This window comes from Medicago sativa, chromosome 2 (assembly GCF_051527215.1).
Source record: "Medicago sativa cultivar Bolivia chromosome 2, Bolivia_mono, whole genome shotgun sequence".
NCBI lineage: Eukaryota > Viridiplantae > Streptophyta > Magnoliopsida > Fabales > Fabaceae > Medicago > Medicago sativa.
Window position 1 is genome coordinate 12,296,013 of NC_140750.1, and position 15,529 is coordinate 12,311,541.

The following is a 15,529-nucleotide window of genomic DNA, read 5'->3' on the forward strand; positions in this document are numbered from 1 at the left end:
TTTAAATCTCTATCATTTTATTGTTGCGCTAACACTTATAAGTCCAATGTGATGATTCACTATAATGTGGTAGGCTCCTCCAAAAACATAATATAATATTCGGATTCGTATAGCTTTTTTTCGTTTTTTTAATCATCGGTTTGTAATATTAGATCAATTTAGATCAATTTAGATATGAAAACTCTCCACACACTACAACCACTCCCTAACATTATGAATAAATTACAATCTCTGACCTTAATAAGTAAGATCTTCGGAAGATTTTGGACTTCTAAAGTTTTTTAAAACCCTAATATACCACTCGGTTCTTGATTTGATGAATCACTTCCGAGATTATACAAATGCGATCTTCATTATTTATACTACTTTTCTAGATTTCTAATTTATTTATAAGGTTTTTCTTTGAAAAAAAAAACTAATTTAATACTACTTTTCTAGCTTTCTAACTTATTTATAAGGTTTTTCTTTAAAAAGAACTTATTTATAACGTGACAAATATTGTAAGGACCCATAAACTTAAAAATGGAGATTGTGCCCCAACAAGCAATGTTCTTGAGATACGCAAGTGCTCAATAAGACACTAATTTTCTGCCCAAAAGGAAAGTATCCAATGCCTATTTCAATTCTTGTAACTTTTAAATCATTCTATCACTTTTGAGTTTTGATTATAAAAATGATTGACTTTACGCCATACTTCATTTATATGGATATTTGAAAATAGTCAATAATGAATACTATAGCACATGTAAATTCGAATACCACGTTAGGAGCATATATGCATATTAAAGCGAGGTAATCAGTAATCCCTGAAAGATTTACTGACCAATGGCTAAGAAAAATGTTGATTAGGATATCTAACATGTTATTTAATGATTTTATTAGCTAATTTAAAAAATTCAAAAATAATTCCTGTATTTTTTTTAATGAAATTACTGTATTTTTTTTAATTCAATGCTTTAAGACAGATTGAAATATACTTCCTCCATCCTAAAATGTAAGGAAAAAAACTCATTTTCTTTGTTTCAAAATGTAAGAAACAAAATTAAATACAAATTACATGAAATTAAATGCAAATTACATGAAAAAAATATCCTATGTAATCTTCCTCCGCATTAGACATTGTGTTTAAGTTCTTAGAGTTTTATCCTTGGTTAAAAGATGTATTTGTGAGTGTGAGTGTTGTTCATAAATTAACATTTCTCAAACAATATGAGATTTTGAGTATACCGGAACATATATGCCATACAAATATTTTACGCTTGCTTAGGTGCGCATCCCCTAAATTTTAAAGGCCTGCTCTAGTGGTAAAAATACATAATTTGAATCTAAAAGATCTTGGGTTCGAGTCCAGCTAATGTCTTCAGAGGGATGTAAAGGCAAATATTTTTGTAAGTGTTCTTTAAAAGGGTGCTGTCTTGGAGTGGGATGCCACCCCCCCTAATCTAAATTTTATATTAGCAAAAAAAAAAAAAGTTGTGCCTCCCCTAACATAAATTATTTCTTGAAAAGAGAAGATTTTGTGCTCGTTGTGAATATTGTATCTATTAAATTAAAAAACCAAGCTGTCGTCAACTATGTAATGCATCCATTAAATTAAATTAACAGTGAAAGAGTTATTGAAAAAATAAAATACAAATTAATTAAATAGTGTTTTAGGAAAAGTAGTAAATATTAAATATGTTATATGAGACAATTAGTTGAGTTTTTTTTGAACAATAAAATATGACATTTTGTTGTTTATATTCGACATCGGAGGGGTATAATTTTCAATAGTGAAGTGGTTGATTTTGATGAAGTGATTAATAGAATCAAAGCAACATCTTTAACTTGGTTTGTTGGTAAATTGAGTTGAAATTCAGTTTATTTTTAATTGGTGTAGTAACCCTTGCTTTTTTGTTTGTTTGTTAAAGATGAAAATTTAGGAGTGCTTTGCAAGTGGGGGATATGTTTGTATTTTGGTGGGCGTACACTTCAATTGTCTAAGCCACTATCAAACCAAACATTGCTCTATGCCAAAAACAACAAGTATATCAGTAACTAAAATTCAATACTTTTAGTTGGTCACATGGCATCCACATTGCTGTTCTTGCATTAATTTTTCTCAAGTGCGAACAGTTAATTAAGAAACCACATTAATGTTTTAGTATTACACATTGAAAAAATTTAGAAGCCAATTATATATGGCATGATATAATTATCAATCATATATTTAGATATTATTAGAAGATATACATACTTAGCTACCCACTCCACTATAAATAACTAATGACTATGATATAATATTGCTGTCTAGCTGGAGGTTCATTAGATTAAAACACAACATTACAACAATCATATGAACCTAAGGTTGTTTAACATATATTGTCGGCCATGGTTGACCAACACGCTAAAAACTGATTGGACCTTAAAGCAATTCGATGTTCAAATTCTATAGCACATGTCACATGTCTAAGTTATCTTTATGATTCAATAATGAGCATGTAGTGTTATTTTAGTGTACGTAGTTCTCTATATAAAGAGACATTACAACCAAGAACGTCAAGCAAAGTAAGTTGTCTAAAATCAGTATGGGTGCTAGTACTACTGCTAATGCAAAGTATTTGCACTTGGCATTACTTGTGTTTAGTACTCTTTGTGCTTTGATGAGTGGTATTTGTCATGGGAGGAACATAGGTGGTAGTTTTGCTGATCCTAGTCGTTGGAGGTCTGGTGATGATAATGATGATGATTATTGTTTATATAGAAGCTGGAGATGTGGTGGAAAAGGTGGTGTTGGTGGGGGTTCAGGACATGGTGAAGGCGAAGGAAACAATGGAGATGATGCAATGGGTATTGGAGGAGGAGGGGGAGGAGGAGAAGGTGGTGGCATTGGTGGGAATGGTGCAGGTTATGGTCATGGTAGTGGTTTTGGTGTTGGGGTAGGGTTTGGTGGTTTTGGAGGTGGAAGTGGTGGTGGAGGAGGTGGTGGTTTTGGTAGTGGTACAAGCAGTGGAGGGGTAGGTCGAGGTAGTGGTTTTGGAGCTGGTTTTGGAATGGGTGGGGGCAATGGAGGACATAGTGGTGGAGGAGCACTGCAAGAAACATTGAAGTTAGCTAGGAAACATTTCCTAGGAATAGAAGCAAAATTCCTAGGTACGGAGGCTTTCCTAGGAAGTTTCCGAGGAAACACTTCCTAGGTATATTTATAGTTGTCCCTAGGAACTTACCGAGGACTCACTGAGGAAGCAGTTAGCTAGGACACACCTAGGAAATATTTCCTAGGAAACGTTCCTGCAAAAAACTGTCAAATGCTGCCACCACTGTCACAGTTCAGTCGATGTGACAATTAAAAATAAAAAACAAAATTTAAAATTCAATTTAAAATATTTTGAAACAATTAAAAATAAATTTGGAAATTCAATTTAAAATATTATTGCGCCAAAAATTTTAAATTTTAAAAATTGCGCCATTTTTTTTTGAACCAAAGAAATTTCAAAAGTTCAGGATATTTAATTATTTGTTTCCTAGGAAATATTCCTCGGAAAACTACTAAAAAATTAAAAAAATACAAATTTTCCCCTAAAATTATGTTAATTAAATAATAATTTTAAATAAAGAATTTTAAATAACTAGCCTAAAACTATCCTAAAACTATCTAAAGCATCATATTTAAATAAAGAAGTCAAAATATTCTTCTCATCTGAAGCATCATATTTAATTGGTGCATCACCTTCATCCTCCTCAATGTTGGGATTGTCCGACTCATCTGAACCATATTCTTCAACACCCGGTCACCTTGATGTGCTTGCGATCAATTCCTCAAACCGTCGATCAACGCTTTCTTGAAATGCTCTATATTGCTCAGCGTCCCGTTCCATCTTGTCCTGCAACTCTTGCTCCATTAACATCACATGCACAAAATGCTGCAAGACAAAGGACAAGTAAAAATTCAGTTTATGAATCAAGCAACTCAGTAAAGAAACCATGATATTCCTATCCCCACAAAATAACCTATTCGTCTTTGGCTAATTTACTGAAACTGATAAGATTCTTAATAAAATAACAGACATGAAGAAGAATAATTGATTTGAACTAAGCCACCAAGCTTGAACAGGGCCAGGTTATTATTATGGTTTCGGATGCAAAATAAAATAAAACAGAAAACTAAAAATAGTAACATGAATATTCCTGGCAGAATGTAATGAAAGTTCAAAAACATCACACAACACCCAGCATACTGTCAGAGTAGAAATTCACCTGTGTATTATAGGAGCGATCATCAACGTAGACATCCGTACCATGTATAATATGGTTTTCTCGATGAAGGTCGTCTACATAGGGATCTCTTCCAAGATCTTTTGCCTAATTTATCACAAAAAGTTAATTAATTACATAACCTGACTAATTAAATATATACGTATATATAAAAACATGTACAAAGTTCATATACTTTTACCATATGTTTATTGTGAAGGTTTGTTTTTATTCTTATTATTTAATTTTGAAAAGTTATAGCACAATGGTATGTAATTGCATAATGGTTTTATAAAAGCCGAAGTAGAACAGGCTCAAGTAATCAAGTATTATAGGTTCTATAAAGGTAAATGAAGGATGAACAGACTCAAGTAATCAAGTATTAGAGGCCGGCCTTTTCACAAAGTTTAGCAATACGTGTAAAAACATGTTATAGGCCGGCCACTAATCTTAGTATTTAATTATCAAAAACATGTTATATTATCAATTAAAAACACAGAACACAAGTAATCTTCAACCGCATAACACAACAAAAACAAAACAGATCACAGTAACTATGCACAAAACAGCAGCACCTCATAGTAGCAAAACCAAATAAAAACTGCTCACACATTGGCTAAAAATGTCCTAAAAATCACAGAACCACCACACGCACAGCAACAATTCAAAAGGGACATAACAGTAGCAGCCACACACTTAAAAACAGACAGCTGACAGCCACAAACAGAGCCAATACCCGCCCCAGTCACCAAAAATTGACTGATAACTTAATCTCATGTATTCAAAGAAAATCAAATAACCAATAGTCCTACGGTTAATTACATTCATGAATACCCTAGTTTCGCTTTATATATCAAGCTCTCTGTCCACGGTTAATTACATTCGCAAATTGGTTTGTCTATGTTGGTGTTTGGTGAAGTGTCACATGCGCATGTACAAGCAAAAACAAAAACACCTACGTTCAGAAACTAAGGTGCCCCTACACTAAGGATCATTATTGTACCCCTAGTGAGTTGAATTTGTAACATTTTGTGAAACAAACATATGCAATGTAACCAAAAGTTCTAGAAACCCCAATTGTCTTTGTGATTTGAATTTCCAAAGGAAAATTGTTAAATATATTCCAACACCTTGTAGTATATCTCTACCAAATCACATGAAGCGATTAAAATAGCCCTGCATATGTTTTTTTGTCATCGTAGCAGTATTAGTTTTAAAAGGGATCAGATCAACAAAAAAATCAGAGATACCAACCTTTACGAATGAGTAACTAAGAAAACAAGCTTAGTCTTCAAACTTCAAACTCTATGTCACACTCACAGAATGACAAAACCCTAAAACATAGAAATCTTTAAGTCAAAAAACAATTTCAGAATCCACAAAACCATAAGAAATCCCTAAATCTAAAATAAAAAAAAAAAAAAAAAACAATTTCAGAATCCACAAAACCATAAACATAGAAATCCCTAAATCTGAAAAAAAAAAAAAAAACAATTTCAGAATCCACAAAACCATAAACATCGAAATCCCTAAATCTGAAAAGAAAAAAAAAACCTAAATCAATAGAACTCACCAGTTAGAATGAGAACAGGGGTTATGGTGAGAGATGGTTGTTTGCTAAGGACTGGGTATTGAACGGTAACAGCTTGAGAAACCCAGATGCATGTCGTCCATGTCTTCTTTCTTTTCTCGCTTTCCTCTTCACGTATCCTCTTCTTGTGTGTGTATGACTATAATGCGTGTACTAGTTTCCTCTTATGTTGGCTTTTCTTATTTTATTTTTGTTTTTCTAATTATTATAAATTAATTAAAATAATTGGTTTTTCATTTGAGCGGGAGAGTTCCCGGCTAAAACTCTTAGTTTTCCAATTTTATTTTTTTATCATAAAAATTATAAATAGTTTTCCTATTTTGTTTTTTGTTTTTTTATTACTAATTACTAGACTCTAACCCGTACGATGTACGGGTTTTGTAGAGTTTCTTATATAAGCATCAAAGTGACTATATTATTAATTTTAGAGTTACATTCAAAGTAATAGAAACAATGAAACTAAGTGATGTTTGAGAGTGATCGACATGCAAAATCTCAAAAAAGAAAATTATAACATTAGTTTGCATCAACAAAAATGAACATGGAATAAAAGTCATAAATTAAATTATGTGAAATTAATCAAACATGAAAATAAACACAATAAAAATGAGTGTTAGTGGCTTAAAAAAAAGGCCATTAAGATTATATATCCATTTTAGAAGAACCTATATTTCAATAAAAATGTTAATGGTCTAGTGGTAAAAGCTCTAAGGTGTTGTTATGGGTAGTTGGTTCAATTCCTTGCAAAATAATTTTAAAAAAAAAATATATTTAGACCCGCCAAAAAGGGCGGGATTAGGGTTAATTAAGATTGATTGGAGAATATCTAACATTTATATATATATATATATATATATTAAGATATTCGTTCCTTTATAAAAATGAAAAAGATTCGTTAGGATTTTTATAGAATTTTTCAAGCATGTGATATTTTTTTTTTGTTTTTTTTAAGGAATGTGATAGTTTTTTGTTTCTTTTGTTTTTAGGGAGGTATGTGATAGTTTTATTTTCACGGGATATACCACGTAATAATTTGATTTATCTTTAATTTAGAAAAATATTGATTTACATTATGTCAACGTGTGGAAAGACGGGCATTCACATAGCCGTCTTTTCGTTTTTTTTATTACGCTAACACATATAGATTATGAACGATATTTTATATAAAAAGTTTATATAGATTAAAATTATAAGCATAAATATTTATGAATTTCAAATGTAACAAATAAAATTGTTTAAGGTATAATTTGAATAACAAAAGTCAGCCTAAAATCCTCTATATTGTTTATAAATATAGTACAAATATATCATTAATAATTGTAACAAAAAAAAATCATTAATAAGTGTACAACAACTTGTCATTAATAAGTGTTCAATTTGACCCCTTGGTTTTGCCTACCGTCCATGATTCGGTATGAAATTTAAATCCATTGACAAAGTAAGTGTGCCATTTTTTTACACGTCTATGCGGACCATCAGCTAATCCTCTCAAATGTAATATATGTATATTGGGCTCAGCCATTAACACTTGATCTTTAAACCATCTTGGAAAACTAGTGTATATCTCCCCAACATTTAATACTTGAACGATGTGAAGGTATGGTCCAACTTCAAGACAATTAATCAACACATGAACTTCGGCCGACGGATTTCAGTCAACGGATTTATAACATGGTTAGGCAAAGAAGAAAACGCAATTGGAAGTAAGCGTTCCATGAGAACATGAGAATCATGACTTTTCATCCTGCGCAATCTTCCAGTGTTTACGTCGGCACACCTTGACAAGTTAGAAGAATATCCATCTAGCAACCTCAATTCTTTTAACCACTGACAAACAGATTTCGCTTCAGCACTGGTTAAACTATAAACAACCTTGGATTTCAGATATTTTCCATTTGGAAGAAGTTTTAACTCCATATCTTGTCTCTTACAATACTCTGGCAAATTCATTCTAGCTTTCTCATTATCTTTTGTTTTACCAGAGACATTCATCACTGTGTGTACTATATTGTCACAAAAATTCTTTTCAATGTGCATAACATCAAGATTATGTCTTAGTAAATTGTCTTTCCAATAAGGGAGATCCCAGAAAATACTTCTTTTGGTCCAATTGTGGTCTTCACCATATCCTTCGTATCTGACTCTTTGGCCAACATCTGGAAATCTCCATAGAGTGCTGACTCTACGGAATATTTCATTTGATGTTATTTTAGGAGGTGGACCATCTTTTTCTACCGTGTCTTTCCTGAACTGATTCCTCTTCCTCCGGAATTCATGATTCTCTGGTGTGAAGCAACGATGAGAGTCAAACCACGAATTCTTTCCTCCGTTTTTCAAGTAAAATGCCTTTGTATCTTTCATACAATGAGGACAAGCTAATCTACCATGAGTCGACCATCCAGACAACATGTCATATGCAGGAAAGTCGTTAATAGTCCACATTAAAGTTGCCCTCAATGTGAAATTCTCCTTTTTTTTTATGATAATATCGTACGTCAATTCACCAACCCACAACCTTCTCAAATCATCAACTAAGGGTTGTAAAAACACATCAAAAATATACTAGAAGAAAAAAAGGACCACCAAAAATAACTAAATATTTTTTTTCTCGTGAGTTTTGTAGCAAAAATATATAAAATAATTACTAACATGACATTGTTTTGACTAACTAATATTTTAATCAATAACTAAAACAACAATTTTACTTCCTTAAAAAAACAACAATTTTACTAACATCTTTTATTAGTTATTAACAAACAGTTTTAATGCTAATTCAACATTTTCATTTACTAATAATTCTAAATAAATAAGAAAAACTAACCTCAAAAAATATAATCTGATAACAATGCAGCTCGAAAAAGTAGCAGCTAGCAGCAGCAACAATAACTTTTAATAGGAAATGGAACCAAGTATTAACTACAAAAAAATAATATAACATATATTACATTAATATTTTATTTATAAATATAAAAGTTTAAATCAGTTAAAAAAATAGTTACCTTATGTGGAAAAAAATATGCAAAAACAATTGTTGAATGGGAGAGATAGAAAATACAGGAGAGATATTAAAAATAAAATTGCAATGAGAAGTGTTCTTTTTTTCTTTCTGAAAGATGTAAAGAAGTGTTGAAAATATTAATGAAAGACACACACACACATATATAGAAGAACCCAATTAATTAACGGCTAAAATATGGTATTGGTCCCTGCAAAATAGGCCAGTTTTGGTTTTAGTCCCTGCAAAATTTTTTTTTATAGTTTTTGGTCCCTGCAAAAATAGGTCAATTTTGGTTTTAGTCCCTGCAATTTTTTTTTTATAGTTTTTGGTCCCTGCAAAAAATTTTGTTTTTGGAAATAATCCCTGACCACAGTTATGTGATGATTTGTCACTTTTATAAATTAAAAAATAATTATTGTATCTGTTTTATTATTATTTTTAATTAAAAAATAATTATTGTTATATAAATTATAAAAAGTGACAAATCATCACATAATTGGGGTCAGGGACTATTTCCAAAAACAAAAAATTTTGCAGGGACCAAAAACTATAAAAAAAAAAATTGCAGGGACTAAAACCAAAACTGGCCTATTTTTGCAGGGACCAAAAACTATAAAATTTTTTTGCAGGGACTAAAACCAAAACTGGCCTATTTTTGCAGGGACCAAAAACTATAAAAAAAATTTGCAGAGACTAAAACCAAAACTGACCTATTTTGCAGGGACCAATACCATATTTTAGCCTTAATTAACACAACTGTGCACTCAACGTTCACCTGCTGCATTAATTAAATCTGCCAGGCTTTTGTCACTGTTCGACGTTAACACACAGCTGCAATGTTACCTTTTCCTGCAAAAAGCTACCACGTGTTTACCTAGGAAATATTTCCTCGGTAACCACCTCAATTTCCTAGCTAAGCATCATCCTAAGTGGTCAAACAGTCAAACATGCTTACCTAGGAAATATTTCCTCGGTAACCACCTCCATTTCCTAGCTAAGCATGGTCAAACGGTCAAATATGCTTACCTAGGAAACTTTACTCGGTATGCATTATCTGTAGCGAGGAAGCTGGATTCCTAGGTATAATTCCTAGCTAAATGGATGATTTCTTGTAGTGGAGGAGGAGGAGGAGGGAGTGGAGGCGGAACTAGCAATGGAGGAGGGCATGGTCGGGGGAGTGGTTTTGGTGCAGGTGGAGGCACTGGTGGGTTGGGAGGAAATGGAGGAGGTGGTGGTGGTGGTGGTGGTGAAGGTGGGGGAGCAGGTAATGGAAGAGGAGAAGGAGAAGGTCATGGCAGCGGTTTTGGAGAGGGTGCGGGTGTAGGACAAGTTGGCATGGGAGGGGGAGGGGGAGGAGGAGGTGGCGGGGGTGAGGGTGAAGGAGATGACAATGGAGGTCGAGGTTATGGGAGTGGTTTTGGTGCTGGTGCAGGTATAGGAGGAGGAAGTGGCGGAGCTGGAGGTGGAGGAGGTGGTGGGGGCGGAGAAGGTAGTAGTGGAGGGGAAGGTCATGGTCATGGAAGTGGTTTTGGTGGAGGTATAGGTGGCGAAATGGGAGGAGGAGGAGGAGGAGGTGGTGGTGGTGGTGGTGGAGGTAGCATTGGAGGAGGGTATGGCCATGGTAGTGGCGTTGGTGCTGGAATCGGTACAATTGGAGGTGGTACTACCAAAGGTGAGGGAATTAATCGTGGTGGTAAAAATGGCATGGGAATTGGATTTGGCATGGGCATGGGTTTTGGTTTTGGAATGGGAGCCAATGGAGTAGATGTCACCGGTCAAGGTGATGCCAACAATCCTTAGATTGGTACATGGCCCAAAAGTTTGCCACCAATTTGGAAAATCAAACCTACAATATTGTCGAAAGAAAAGATTGAATATGAAACATTTATATTATCTATTGCATGTAACTAGGGGATTTAATGTATTGTGTTGTATGCTCTTACTCTACTTATTTTATTCAACACATGGATTCATTTTCCATTTTATAATTTAAAATGATACTATTTATTATTCCAAAATTTTCAAATTAATGATCTTTATTTTTGTACTCCAAAAATGTATCCGTAATAAAATGCAATTCTTTTCTTAGTGAAATTACTATGTGTGATTTTGTACAATGCAAATCTATTATATTTTCCCTAAAAAAAAAAAAAAATCTGTTTTCAGACCCTCAAATTTTCTAATTGACACATTATCCACTCTTATGTCACATACTTCTATATTCTCCACGTAAGAGATATTCTAATGTGGCATCTTTAAAATCACATTATTTTTGCTCTTCTCTTCTGTGGCTAGAAAACACATCCCCCAACCTCACATTAAATCTCCTTCATGGAATGATTGATAAAAAAACGTTGTCTCACATCTAATGCAAAGATACATTTTTTTTCGTTGACAACAATACGTACAGAGTAATGCTATCTAAGTCTCTTACATTGTAAATTCTACAAGTTGTGCATGATCTCAGGTATGACCTCGAGGCTCTCCAATTTTGCAAGTGATGTTGAAGTTATCAAATCCTTTATATCTAATGATTGTTTTTATTGCATCTGGAACAAGTACTCTCTCCATCTTCCTTCTTAAAAAAGAGTAGTGTTATTTGAACATCCATTTGTTTGACAACCAAATGGACAACCACATTTTTACAAAGAAAAGTATGTATTGGTACAAAAACCAAAGTAATAGAGAGAGAAAAGTAAAAATATAATGTGAGTATGAGAGAGAAAGTTGTCACAAAAGTTGTTATAAAATGGATGTTCAAATATCATTTCTCTTTTAGATAAGAGGCATTTCTAATAGAAACTTTTCCAATCAAAGCAAATAGCATCGTATCGATAAATTTAATCAACTATTATATTTGAACACCTTATATTCTTCTACACTCGTCAACATCTCATTTCATCTCTATCTCTCCCTTCCTATTACATCATCAATATATCACATTTATCACGTCGCTCTCTCTTATCACTTTATCTCTCAAAGTATATACACTCAATATGGGTGTACACCAAACATTTTTCAAGTTTAATTACTACGTATTTATTGAATAGTGGCCATGAAGAACATTCTTAACTTTGTGGTGATCTTAATTCTTATATGCATGCCATCTATCACTTGGATTTTTCTAGCTGAAACATATTGGTTGTTGAAGTATACTTTTTCATGGAATTCTATAGGTTGATTGTGTGAGTTTTTTACCGTCTCTTTTTGATTATTTGTTTTATATGAGGTTGCATAGAATTTTCTAGAATAAAATTAATGAATTAAAGAGATATAGTTTGTCTCATATGATTGTCAAGAATAATCTGTATTTATTACATATCTCTATTAGAAAACTAGTTTGTCTTTTATTAAGATTTCATCCCATTTATTTAAATTTTATTTATAAATTAGCACAAAATACATTAAATGTAATTTGGAGTCGTGCAACTTGTGGGTCTTATTCTAGTTTAATACTCCATCCGTTTTAAAATGAGTGTCGTTTTAGGTGTTTACACACATATTAAGAAATGCAATGATTAAACGAAAGAGAATGGTTATTTTAACAAATTATTCTTATTAACTATTGGTTAGTTTTAAAAGTAATACTTTGGAAGTAGTGTGCAGAGTATTAATTGGAGGGGTACAATTGAAAAGAAAAAGTTATTATTGCATTGGAAACTGAAAGTGACATTCATTTTAAAACAATTTTTTTAACTAAAGCGACACTCATTTTGAAACGGAGAGAGTAGTTATTTATGCATACTCTAGAGATAATAATGTCCAAAGCTTTATTGATCCGAACAGAATAAATTCATGCAGCTATGCAGCCATGTAATGACATTCTATAGGGATTCGGGTTCAAACTGCAAACTCTTCACTTCTCTACATTTAAAATGTGTGAGTCTTAGTCACTCGACAAAAATAAGAAGAATAGATTTGTGAAAAATACACACCAATGACCCATGAACTCAACAGTACAACAAAGGCATGAATTTTTAGGTCGTTCAAACACAATTGTTTGCTCCCACAAACGAAGCGCTTCTTAATTCTTCCACAGACTTTGATTCAATGCAGTCAACAAGTTGATGCAGACAGGCACTCATACAATCTTAGCCGTTCGGTGAAGATCGAACAGTCAAGATTTAATTTTGGTATTTTTTAAATTTTAAAATAAAAACCAAGTATGCCTTTTGTTGAAATCATCATATCAAGATTGATCGATCACTGATGTTTCAACTATGTGAATGCGGGCAACCAATAACCGCAATGTTTCTCATTTCATTTTTTCACATATAAAATCTAATTGGAAAACTTGTTGTTTATAAAAGTGTGTGAATAACACTCACGATAGATATATTTTTTTCAATTCCAAATACGGAGTAAATCTAGACTTTGTAAAACTTATAAATTGTTTATAGATATATTATATATATAAAGTTGTTTCTTTATTATTTGTTAACAAGTTATATGTAAGAAGTTCGTATTATCGTTTAAGAATCACTAATCTTTGTCAAGGAAACATGGATTTACATGATAACTTTTATGTGTAACAAAAAAATACATGATAATTTGCATTTTTTTTTTGGAACTCATTAGTTACATTTTGGTGTTCTTAAACTCTCTTTATGTTAACTAGCGAAAAGACGGGCACGTGAGTGCCCGTTTTTCCGCTTTTTTTATTACGCTAACGTTTGAAAATTATGAACGGTGTTTTTATGAAATTTTGATTTTGATTAAAACTAAAAATATAAATGTTTGTTGCTTTCAAATTATAGCAAACTAAACTAACCATTTTTATCTATTTCAATGACACCAACAAACAATATAACAAAAAAAATCTAAATTTTTATTTTTTTAATGACACCAACAACGATCTTTATTATCGAAAAATTTGTTTAAGGGTATAATTGAGATAATAAAAAAGTAAGTAATATACTCATATAGTTTGTTACATTTTTTAACGGATAAAGGAAAAAAGAAATTGGACATATATATACTCATATCATATTTGTTACACTTTTATTTTAATATTTGAATTTAATCTTATCTGTTTGTTACATATGCTATTTGTATTGAAAGTTGAGGGTAATTTTGAAAAGAGAAAAAAATAGCACAAAAGAGACAAAACATGCTATATATATATATATATATATATATATATATATATATATATTGGATTTGCTAGAACACACCCACTAGTTTTTATGTGGGAGTGTTTTAGCAAGCTACACCTTAAGGTGTATTTAACTACTTTTTAGTTATAACTTGCTAAAACACACCTTCTAAAAAATAAGTGGGTGTATCCTAGCAAATGCCTATAGGAGTTGCTAACATACACCTACTTATTACTTAGAAGGTGTGTTTTAGCAACATTCACCTTAAGGTGTATTTAACAACTTTTTAGTTATATCTTTGCTAAAACACACCTTAATAAAAATTAGTGGGTGTATCCTAGCAAACCCCATATATATATATATATATATATATATATATATATATATATATATATATATATATATATATATATATAGATTTATTTTACATTTTTTACTTTATTTTTGTGAAAAATCTAATTAATATTTTTTTTATTGAAAATATTGATGGGTGAACCTCCAACCATCCATAAAAAGAGGCGAGGTGAGATTTGCAATTATATACTTCGATTTGGCACGTCCGACCCCCTTTTTAAACGAGTTAATGACAAAATAGGATGAAATGGGGTGAATTTGTCATTTTATCATCTCTAATTTTTATTATTTTCTGTTAATACGTGCTCACCTTTGTTTGTTTTTTCTGGTTTTTTTGGAAAGTATTGGATTTGTTTATTTTGAAAAGAAAATTAAAAATGTTGATGATGGATCATTAGTACCCTCTTTTTGAAAGTATGGCTCAGATTTTTATGTTGTTGGTATGATTTGCAATTAAATTTTATCATGGATTGGTATGATTTGCAATTAAATTTTATCATGGAGTATGCAATCTTGGTTGTGTGTTTTGATATATGTTTAGATTTCATTTCATGTATTGGTGTTCAGTTTTCATGCATATAGAAATGAAACTTTGTGAAACTCATTAAATATATAGTTATCGTGAATCATCATTTAATTTTAACTATGGATTTTATACCATTTGATTTCAATATTAAGTTTGATTGTTATGATTTTAAACTTGAAAGTATAAATAAAATCATTAGTAAGTATAAATTGCTATGAAAATGCGTAATCATGAGAAGATATGTCATAAATTTCAAAAAGGTATGTCATGAATTTGAAACCCATGCATGGTTCAGGTAGTGAAAAGGTGCTTTTTAAGCACTGAATCATGACAATGTTCTTTCGAGGGGAAATCATGACAATGTTTGATTTATAATTTGAATGATTGATGAGTTTTTATGTTCATAGTTAATATGTTTTGAAAAATTAATTAGTTAATTAAAATGAAGACTCCTTCCTGTCCTATTTATAAGAAAAAGTTGACTTTTTAGATTCATTGAGTAATTGATATATCTTGTCTAGGATATAGACCAAATACATCATTTATACAATGAACTAAAAAAGTCAAATGTTTTTATAAATAAGACCGGAGTATATTATATGCTTTGTTATAATAATGTTTTAGGGACACCGGTTAGTAGGACCCTTATCATATTTTTATATCAAGTGCATGCGTTGTTGGTTTGAGTAAGAAATGATGATTTTATATTGAGCGTTTGTAATATAAAGAAA

At 31.6% G+C, this 15,529-nt stretch overlaps 1 long non-coding RNA gene across 1 annotated transcript; it reads right to left on the reverse strand.

The window, feature by feature from the left end:
- Positions 1–3,551: 3,551 nt before the first annotated feature.
- LOC146944611 (uncharacterized) lies at positions 3,552–5,967 on the reverse strand. The gene is made up of 4 exons (XR_015026028.1): positions 5,807–5,967; positions 5,488–5,567; positions 4,237–4,341; positions 3,552–3,902 (listed from the first exon to the last, which is right to left on the reverse strand). It is a non-coding gene; the product is annotated as an uncharacterized LOC146944611 (long non-coding RNA).
- Between the last annotated feature and the right edge of the window lie 9,562 nt (positions 5,968–15,529).